The following is a 9,294-nucleotide window of genomic DNA, read 5'->3' as shown; positions in this document are numbered from 1 at the left end:
CCCGCCGATCTGCAGGAGGGCTGGGTCCTGCATAGGGAGACCCCGAGAGAGGCTTCCAAAAAGGACGAGGGAGACGCGGAAAGGAGCCCTTCAAGCCCCTCCTCTCCAGTTTCCATCGGCAATAGCCTCCTCCCCACCTTGCTCGGCTTCGCCGAAATAAAGGGATCTTCGTCCCCCACCCCCGCACTTTTACCTGGTGGTCTCTCTGTCCCAGGAATCCAAGTCCAGCTTCTCCCAAAAGACGCCCGGAACCCTTTTTGGGTTCCTTTGCAGTCTTGTGCGTGTGTGTGTGGAAAGTCAGGCTGGCAACTGCAGGCGCTATCGATATCCCCCCCTACCTCCCTCCACGGTTTCCTTCCTCTCTACGACTCCGAGCTCTGCTGATTTTAACCATTGGAGGGCCGAAACGCAATGGCTTTGCTGGATATCCTGCCCTGGCTGATCCAGGAGGTTTTGCGCTTAAAACCAGTGCTCCCTCTAAGCTGAGTTAGTGTGAGTGAGCTCAGTTTTTTAGCCTCCAGCGCACAGATTGTTGTCTCAGCTCAGGAAGGAGGGCTCCAGAGCAAACTAATTTATGCAGTAGCCTAAAAGACGCCTGCTCCTTGGGAGGAAAGCGATGGCGAACCTAAACAGCATGATAAAAAGTAGAGACATCACCCTGCCAACAAAAGTCTGCATGGTCAAAGCAATGGTATTCCCAGTAGTCATGTATGGCTGTGAGAGTTGGACTATAAGGAAGGCCGAGGGCGAAGAATAGATTCTTTTGAACTATGGTGCTGGAGGAGAAGACTCTTGAGAGTCCCTTGGACTGCAAGAAGAACAAATCAGTCAATCCTCAAAGAAATCAACCCTGACTGTTCCCTGGAAGGCCAGATAATGAAACTGAAGCTCAAATACTTTGGCCACCAAATGAGAAGGGAGCACTCACTGGAGAAGACCCTGATGCTGGGAAAGATTGAAGGTCAAAGAAGAAGGGGACGGCAAAGGATGAGATGGTTAGACAGTGTCATAGATGCAATGAACATGAAATTGAGCCAACTTCAGAGGATGGCGGAAGACCGGAGGGCCTGGCGGGAGCTGGTCCATGGGGTCGCAAAGAGTCGGACTCGACTGTGCGACTGAACAACAACAAAAGTAGCCAAATGGCTCGCTGACAACTTTAGTGCCAGTAGCTCACAAAGTAGAATTTTTGCTCACAAGACCCCCACAGCTTAGAGGGAGCATTGCTTACAACCAGGGGTCATTTCGTAGAAGAAGAGGTGCAGGAGCTCATTAGCATAACTTATTTGCATATGCCACACCCCCTGGCATCACCAGAAGTGTGTCAGAAGGCAACACCCACCACTCAGGCTCCACTGGACTGTTTTGGATTGTTAGCTATTGGGGGGGGGACGTGCAGATCTGTCCTCGCAGAGGAGGGGGAGCTTGTACCTGAATAAAACTTGGTCTTAAAGGTGCCACTGGACTGTTTTGGACGGGGGGCCCCTCTGCAACTTACCTGGCTGCTTCTTCCTCTGACTGTGGGCTGCTGGGAGCAGGGGGTGGGGCTTGTTGCATGTGCCCGCCCCCTGGGCTCTTTACTGCCGGAGCTCCGCTCCTGTGTGCTCCTGCAGGAAATGACCCCTGCTTCGCCCCCCCTCAAATACTTCCAAAGGTGTAATTGGGTGTAATGTACTCATTCCAGACCATGTGCGAGGAAAGGGGTCCACGCGGTCGTCAGAAGCAGTCAAGCTTCACTCCCAAAGACAATGGACTCTGTGGATCCTAGAACGCACCAATAGGGGGACTAGGCTCCCGGCTGAGAGCCTATGGAACTCGCAGCCACTGTAAATAGCCAATACACGGAGTGGGGTGTGTGTTTCCTTGCACATATAAGCTGGCCTGCGAGCCAAGCGACTTGTCTTGTTCTTCACGAATAAAAGTCCGTAAGCTGAAATCACTCGTCCGTCTTCGTACTTTTCACTGGGACAAGTTGTCCAAGTTTTGTTTCTGTCAGTTGAGCAGACTAAATATCAAAAAGCAGCAGTAAAAATGAGAAATAAACAGGAGCCTCTCCAGCGGGTTGTTACTCCTCAGCCATCTTAACTGGAATTTGGCAATTCAAATAGGTCCTAGTTCAGGCCTTCAGTCCATCAAAATCCCACCTAGTCTCTCTCCTTCTGGGCCTTAGTTCAATTATAGTTTTTTGCCTGGCAACTTCAGGTGATGGTGAAATCCTTTAAGGACAAATTCTCAGGAGAAGCCTCCAGAAAATTACCTCATCACCCCTGATTGTTCTCCTCCCATCCTATGGGTCGCAGGTTCTCATAAGAAGCTAATTACCATGCTTCCGCCTCTGGCCTTGAAGAGGATAAGGGCTGTGTAGGCCAAGAGACCAGTTAATAACACCTACAGCAGGGGTGTCGAACTCATTTGTTACGAAGGCCGGAACTGACATAAATGAGACCTTGCTGGGCTGGGCCATGTGTGTCATAAAATGTAATGCCAGGTAGCGGAGATATAAACTTTATAAAGGACACAAACACAAAGGGTGTTTTTTTTTTTTTTACTTAAAATAAAAAACATGCTTAAAACATTAGCTCTGTAAGATGCAAACCTACTTTTGATTTATTGACAGTCGCCACAGAAATCTCATGCTCAGAGTTCTGAGTCTAGGACCCAGGTTAAAACATGAAGCGACTGAGTGATTAAGAGTCTAGTGAAGCAAGCTATGATGCAGCAGCAGCAGAACTGGAAGCAGGAGATGGCCAGTTCCACTGTGGGCCTGATGGAAGCCTTCCGGGGGCCTGATCCAGCCACCGGGGCCACATGTTTGACACCCCCGACCTGCAGGATGGAACAAGCCTTACCGTTCACATTAACCCTTGAGGGGAGGTCAGGGTGTTTTGCCTGACACCCCAGTACTCCTCATGGGTAGAGGGGCTGACTCCACTTTTGCAGCAGGGCCTAACATAGGAACAACCATCCATACAAAGCTGCAGCTAGTGTGGGGTCAATGCCTTAGCAGTCCTGAGTTCCTTCCATGTCCCTGGCTCCTCAGACATAGTGGCTGAATGCTCAGAAAGAATTCTGTTCTGCAGATGTCCTTTGCCAGCAGAAATAAACCCATAAACTGATGAGGCAGAATATTTGGTGTTCACAGGCTGTGGTCACACACACCAAACAATCCACTTTCAGTGCACTTTCCAACTGGATTTTGTTGGTTGTTACAAGTCAAAACACTTCAGTATTTACAGGGTTAATGATGTTTGTTAAGTCACATGTTTGTCTGTAACCAATCTGTTTAGACAATAGGATGCCCGGAAACTTTGGAGCTAATTTGCTAGTCTGATTGGAAACCAAGGTGTCAAGTATTTAGCATATTGGTTTCTCCTCCCGTTCTTTGTTCTGACTACAGAAGGAGACGCCATTCAGCTCTTCCCGTTTTACCTTTTAGCTGCAAGGATGTAGACATATTAGCTCTTTGTTATTTTCATATCCTGTGTACCTTTTTCCCATGTTAGGTTTATAGTAAACTTTTATATTTTAATACACACCATGGACTCAGTCTCTTAATACTCTGCTGACTTACTTAGAAGAATCCCAACAGATTTTACTGTGTGAACTGGCAAAATTCCAGTTGGAAAGTGCATTGGAAGTGGACTATTTAGTGTGTGTGATCGCAGCCTTGCTGATTATCTTACCAATTGCCTAACTTGCTTCATTATTGGTACTTGACCTTTGGACTCTGCCTTTAGAATATGTGCCCTGGCACTGTACTGAAATCTTGGAACTACCTTCTGACTTTGCCCTTGATTGTGCTATCGGATCATTTGACTGTGACCAAAGAACACTTGCTTTCCGACCTTATTACTGGGACTTCCCTCCCATCTGGTGGCCAGGACAGACAGGAAGGGGAAACCAAGCTAGCCAAGGAGAAGGGGGGCGGTGGAGGAGGAGAATAAGAAGGAAACAAAGAGAGGGAGAGTTGTTATCTCAGGGAGGTCCCAAAACAAGGAGGCAGGTTAGAGTGCTGACACTCTTCAGATAGTTTGGTGTAGTGGTAGGAGCGTGGACTCTAATCTGGGAGAACCAGGTTTGATTCCCCACTCCTTCACATGCAGCTGCTAGTGTGACCTTGGGCAAGCCATAGTTCTGTCAGAGCTGTTCTCTCAAGGGCAGTTCTCGGGAGAGCTCTCTCAGCCCCACCTACTCACACGGGGTGTCTGTTGTGGGATGGGGAAGGGAAAGGAGATTGTAAGCCACTCTGAGACTCCTTTGGGTAGTGAAGAGCGGGTTATAAATCCAATCTCCTCCTCCTCCTCCCTTGTAAGACATTGTAACCCAGAGGCAGGTGAAGCTAACCACACTTTTAGGTGCTTGGACTGGTCATAAGAACAGAAGAGAAGCCATGTCGGATCAGGCCAAAGGCCCATCAAGTCCAACACTCTGTGTCACACAGTGGCCAAAACCCAGGTGCCATCAGGAGGTCCACCAGCAGGGCCAGAACTCCAGAAGCTCTCCCACTGTTGCCCCTTGAGCACCAAGAACACAGAGCATCACTGCCCCAGACATAGTGTTCCATCTATTAAAGGTAAAGGTTCCCTCGCTCGAAAGCCAGTCGAATCCGACTCTAGGGTTGCGGTGCTCATCTCCATTTCAAAGCCGAAGAGCCAGCACTGTCCGAAGACGTTTCCATGGTCATGTGGCCGGCATGACTAAACCCCAAGGCGCACGGAACGCTGTTACCTTCCCAACGAGGTGGTACCTATTTATCTACTTGCAATTTCTTGCTTTCGAACTGCTAGGTTGGCAGGAGCTGGAACTAGAGACGGGAGCTCACTCCATCATGCGGCAACCTGGGTCTTGAACTGCTGAACTACCGACCTTCCACAGCCTGCAGTTCAGCGTCTTAACCCCTTGAGCCATCTATACCTTGGGGCTAATAGCCACGGATGGACCTCTGCTTCTTACGTTAATCCCGTGTCCAATAAAACAACCTGTGCCAGAAAGCAGTGACTGGTTTGTTTAAGACCCCACGGGACCTGGTTATGTTGCTCCAATGCCCCCAGAAGTCATCACACTAAGATACAGATGTCCTGTTCGGAGCAATTTAAAGACCATGTTATATTTGGACTATATTTCCAGAGAACTCCGTGTCCCAATACAGTCTTGCACAAAACAACACTAAAACCTTGGAAACAAACTGAAAAGTAAACATTTTGAAACAAGTTAAAGGTTTCAGGCAAGACAACATTTGTGAAACCATCTGGAGAACAAGATCGATACGGCTGGAAAAAGCCCGTTCACCTCATCGTAGTAAAAAATCTGAGGACTGCCAAACCGGCAGTGGATGAAGCAGCAGACATTTTAACTGTCTTTCCATCAAAGTTTCCCATTGTGGTGTTTCAAAAATACAGATCATCCCCATTATAAGGAAAAGGATTCTTTTCGCTTTAAAAGCAATCTGAATGTTCCTTAAACTAGATAAAACATCTCTTCCCCCCCATGATAATAGATTTATCAGTGGCAGAAAAGGATTGTGAAACGACTGAAGTTCTTTCCATACTCAGAGCACATCTATAGTTTTTCCCCCCGTGTGGATTCTTCAGTTTGGTGTGGTGGTTAAGAGCGGCGGACTCTAATCTGGAGAACCGGGTTTGATTCCCCACTTCTCCACATGCAGCCAGCTGGATGACCTTGGGTCAGTCACAGTTCCCTCAAGAGCAGTTTTATAGAAGATAGTAGAATGGCACACTAAGATGTATTACTGAACTGTTTATCAGAATGCTATTCTCAATGTAGTTCACCAAGTTGACAATGTCTGTATTGCTCTGTAAATTATTTGAAAATGTCAATTAAAAAAAAAAGAGCAGTTTCTCCCAGAGCTCTCTCAGCCCCATCTACCTCACAGGGTGTCTGTTGTGGGGAGAGGAAGGGAAGGAGATTGTAAGCTGCTCTGAGACTCTGAGTGAAGGGTGGGGTATAAATCCAACTCTTTTTCTTTTTAGGATTTTTATTTTGTGTGAATGTATGTATGTGTGCATGCCTGGAAGTCATAGTTGACTTCTGGCGACCCCTACTGGGGGTTCAGATGTATTTTTCAGAGAGGTGACTTGGCTATGCCTGCCTCTGCCTGCCGGCCCTGGTATTCCTTGGAGGTCTCCCATCCAAGTACTTGCCAGGCCCTGCTTAGTTTCCGAGATCTGACAAGATCAGGTTTGCCTGGGGCTGTCCAGGTCAGGGCCCTGTGCAGATACTTTGATGGTAAAGGTTTCCCTTACTCAAAGGCCAGTCGAATCTGAGTCTAGGGGGCGGTGCTCGTCTCCGTTTCCAAGCCAAAGAGCCAGTGCTGTCCAAAGACTTTTCCGTGGTCATGTGGCAAGCACGACTAAACGACAAGGCGCACAGAATGCTGTTACCTTCCCACCAATGCAGTACCTATTTATCTACTTGCAGTTTCTTGCTTTCAAACTGCTAGGTTGGCAGGAGGTGGGGCCAGAGACGGGAGCTCACTCCATTCCGCAGCACTAGGGTCTCGAACTGCCGAACAACAGACCTTCAGCATCTTAACCGCTGAGCCACCACAGCCCTATAAATATGGTTTACGCACTGCTGATTGTATGTATCAAGATTAGCTTTTATGTATTTTGGTTAATTTACTGATTATTGATGTATCTTTGTTATTGTACTATATTGCACTGTCTCATCTTGTTATGCTTACTATGAAAAAATACACTATTTTTTATTTTTTTGTAAAGAAGAACTCACAACATTAGGGGTCACTTTTTCAAATATGAGCTTAGACGGCACCTAACACATTCCCATGATTTTACAAAGCTACGCCTACATTTCTCATACAAACACCCCCCACCTGTCAGAGCAAGCCACCTTCCCACTTTGCCCCTTCTTTGGGATGCTGGACAAAAGGCTTCTGCTCCTCTTCTGCTTCTTCTTCCAACCAGGAGATCAGGAAGGGTTTGGGAACTGCTTTGAAGCAAAACGAGACAAATCCAGTTACTTCTGACTACAAAACATTGTAATTTGAAAACAAATTCTTCTTTAGTCGGAACATTACCATCTTCCCATTTCTTAGCAAATACAATTCTTGCTGCTGTCAAAATTTGCATTATTAAGTAAACCTCTTTTTTCTTAAATGTATCAGGGATTACACTTAATAAAAAGCATTCTGGTATAAATGGGATTTTTAAAACTAATATTTTATCCATAATCTCTTTTATCATAGACCAGTATTTTTTTTGCTTTATTGCATGACCACCACAAGTGGGAAAAAGTACCATTACAGTAGTTACATTTCCAACCATTTTTCCTATATTTTTGTTATATTTATTTAATCTTTCAGGGGATATGTGCCATCTATAGAACATCACTATGTTTTCTTTAAAGGCACTTGTTCTTATACATTTTATGCTTCTTGACCAGATTTTATCCCATTGGTCTAGATTTAAATTATGGCCTATGTCCAGTGCCCATGCTATTATAGATGGTTTCACCCACTCATCTTGCATTTTCCATTCTATCCAAAAATTATAGGCTTTTAAAATAAATCTTTCATTTGTACCAAGCCAGATCTTATCCAATTCAGTACAATTTTCATAGAAACCCAGTTTTTAAAAATCTTTTGACCATCTTGAAATCAGTTGGTCTTTCTCCCACCAAGTTAAGTTTGTCCCTTGCTCTTTTAGAATATCTTTGGCAAGTAGATTCCCATTTGGATCAAGAAGATCCTCATATCTCCACTTAGGGTATTTAACATAAAGAGAGGGCAGCCGTGTCTCCCACCTCCGGGTGAATCTGGTTAATTACCAGTACCTCCTCCAGCCGGAAGAAAAAGGAGAGTAGAAATTTGGAAACTCCTTCTTTTGGAAGATCTACCCTCGCCTGCCCGTTAGGTCAGGGACTGCAGTAAGACAGACCACAAGGAGAAACGTCTGCTTGGCATACAGAAAACCCCAGGTTCAGTCTCATCTGTTACAAGCCACCCATGTTCCACACTCCCCGTAGCAAGGATTTCTACTCTGCAAAAAGTCAGCCTCGCCCCAGTGAGGCACAGCAGGTGCATCCACATGTCCCAAGACGAGATGGGGAGCCCTGTTAGTCTGTCTGTAGCAGTAGAAAAGAGCAAGAGTCCAGTCGCACTTTAACGACTATCAAAATTGGTGGCAGGGAAAGAGCGTTCGTGATTGTGGCAGAGAAAGAGCTTTCGTGAGTATCTGAAGAAGTGAGCAGCAACCAGTGTTCCCTCTAAGCTGAGTTAGTGTGAGCTAGCTCACAGTTTTTTTAGCTTCCGGCTCACACATTTTTGTCAGCTCAGGAAGGATGGGTCCAGCGCAAACTCATTTATGCAGGAGTCAGATCACTCGCTCACAACTTTAATGCTTGTTGTTGTTGTTGTTGTTCAGTCGCACAGTCGAGTCCGACTCTCCGCAACCCCATGGACCAGATCACGCCAGGCCTTCCAGTGTTCCGCCGTCCTCTGAAGTCTGTTCAACTTCATGTTCGTTGCATCTATGACACTGTCTAACCATCTCATCCTTTGCCGTCCCCGTCTTCTTTGACCTTCAATCTTCAGGGTCTTCTCCAGTGAGTGCTCCCTTCCCATTTGGTGATGCTAGTTGCTCACAAAGTAGAGTTTTTGCACACAAGACTCCACAGCTTAGAGGGAGCACTGGCAGTGACTCACAAAAGTTCACACCCTGCCACCAATTTCGTCAGTCTTGAAAGTGCCACTGGACTCTTGCTCTTTCCTACTACATCCCAGACAGCATCCTTACAATGCAGGGAGAGCTAACAAATGCAGACATGGCTACCTTCATCAGCCAAGGACAAAGAGGAACTCAGAGAGGCCACGGTCTCATAATTCTCCAGCATGACTTCTCTGTACAGAGCTTTTTGGCCTGGATCCAGCAGATCCCATTCGCCCGCCGTGAAATACACAGTCACCTCCTCAAAGGTCACCGGCCCCTAGGAAAAGGAAAAGATGTAAGCAATGCTTCCCCCTACAGACATGCAAGATCCCCTCTTCCCCTCACACCACAACAGCCCTGACAAAAATCTGCTTCCACCGCAGAGTGGAGATTCGAACCTGGGTCTCACCGACTGTAGTCTGAAACTCTTAAGCATTACGTCACACAAACTACTCAGACTGCAACAGCCTTGATTTCGTGGACTATCTGATGACACAGAAATCGTCGCCCAGGAATAGGTGGTTTCATTAACAATAGAACTGTCAAAAGTAGAAAAGAGCCAGAGTCCAGCAGCACCTTAAAGACTTACAAAATTTGTGGCGGGGGG

General features: G+C 46.6%; 1 protein-coding gene across 1 annotated transcript in view; it reads right to left on the bottom strand.

Moving 5' to 3' along the window:
• Positions 1-217, bottom strand: part of LOC107114404 (zinc finger protein 707-like) — an 8,507-nt gene extending 8,290 nt beyond the window's left edge. Inside the window, exon 1 of the mRNA XM_015415878.1 lies at positions 194-217. The gene's annotated coding sequence lies outside the window, so the exon portion shown is untranslated. The remainder of the gene's footprint in view (positions 1-193) is intronic.
• Between the last annotated feature and the right edge of the window lie 9,077 nt (positions 218-9,294).

This window comes from Gekko japonicus, unplaced genomic scaffold (assembly GCF_001447785.1).
Source record: "Gekko japonicus isolate JY-2015 unplaced genomic scaffold, Gekko_japonicus_V1.1 scaffold2271, whole genome shotgun sequence".
In the NCBI taxonomy this organism is placed as follows: Eukaryota; Metazoa; Chordata; class Lepidosauria; order Squamata; family Gekkonidae; genus Gekko; species Gekko japonicus.
Note: the sequence above shows the minus strand (reverse complement) of the source record. Positions and strands in the feature narration are given on the sequence as shown.